A 1662-nucleotide genomic window follows, 5' to 3' on the forward strand; every position below is an offset into this window, starting at 1 on the left:
TAGAGTTCTCTTAAAGCTTACCTCTTTCAACATTTATTTATAATGTGGTGTGAACTTCTAGAATTTCTTAGATTATTCTCATTATTTTTGGTCTTCTCTAAAATATTCTTTCCCATGGCTAAAGTAATCCAGCTAACTCTTTCTTGAAATGGTTGTACGTCACATCGAGCTGTCAACCAAAGTCATGATCACTCGTGCCAGTCCTTGAGCTTGAAGTCCAAGATGGCTTAATTCAACTCATTACTTTTTTTTGGAAGTAAGCCTAAAAGAAAATATAAAGGATTCAAACTCAAAATCTCACAATAAAATTTTATATCATTTTAACTACTATAATGCACATCAGTCGTTCCAATCTGAACGCTTAAAAATTTCATCGTCTCTCAGTCACCAACCGGTCGGAACTATTCGTGCCAACCTGCGAGTGCCTTCAATTATTTTCACAAATGTCATTACTAATATCTCGTGCAAGGTTTAATTATCAGAAGAAAAATAGTCATTGAGATTCCTTATAAAATATTATGTATCGTTGATGATTATGACAGCCTTCATTTAATTGTGACAGTTGGATATGTAGCTATCATCATCTGGCTACCCATAATTGATTCCATATCATGCTTAAACTGATCTACCTTTAAACTAATTAAATCAATTTTTTATACTAATTTGGTTGTGTTTGAAGGATAGTAAATAGTGAAGATAGAACAAAATGTGGAGCTAATGGATGTCCACAAAGGGGAGAAACTTTGAAAAAGATAGGGATTCGGACCTTCAATATTAAAATACAGATAGAGGTGGTGCTCCTCACCGGATGCCTTCCTGGGTCCCCCCACGTTAAGATGCTCTTTCTCAGGACATATATTATGATATATTATGAGAAAAAAAAAAGGCATTATATTTTAATTCGGGGCATTTCATTTGCAGGTAAGCTATTTAATTTTTGTTGAGATATTTAAAAGAGAAAATAACTTTACTCTTTTACATAAAATAACTGAAATTAACACTCGTTTAATCTTTTTTCATGCTAAAAATGTTCCATAAAGTTGTGGGTATCAGAAAATATAATAACTCGAGGAAGTCGAAGCCTTTTAAGAACCGGGTTGTATCGTCAGGTTCGATTACTTCTACAGTGAATCGATCATTCTACTAGTTCGATGTAAGCTTAAAATCACTTTTACATAGATGCGTGACAAAAAAAAAAAAATTAAATAAAAAATTTAAGGATATATTTTTTATTTTGGAATATTATTCAAAATATTTAAAAATATTATCTTATATTAAAATGCTATTTTTTGATGCAATAAAAACAATATTAATATATTATTTTTGTATTAGTTAACTTATATTAAAATAATTCAAATTTATATTACTAAATAATTCCAATTTATATTACCATCTGGTTTAACATTCAATTCAACCCTAATTGAGCCATTAAACTCTTAGCATTTTCTTCTTCTGATTCAATATTTGATCCAAGACCCTAAATCAATTCCCAAAAAAGCTTGTGAGGGGCATTTACACACACACTCACCACTCAATTCCTATGTGCATATGCAACGCCTAAACTTTATTTTTTATTTTTATACCCACAATATTTCATAGCAAATAAAAAAAATATATACATTTTTCGTAGGTGTGGTGGCCTGTAATAAGAGAATTAGGAGA

The sequence above is a fragment of the Phalaenopsis equestris genome, unplaced genomic scaffold, assembly GCF_001263595.1.
Source record: "Phalaenopsis equestris unplaced genomic scaffold, ASM126359v1 Scaffold000369, whole genome shotgun sequence".
NCBI lineage: Eukaryota > Viridiplantae > Streptophyta > Magnoliopsida > Asparagales > Orchidaceae > Phalaenopsis > Phalaenopsis equestris.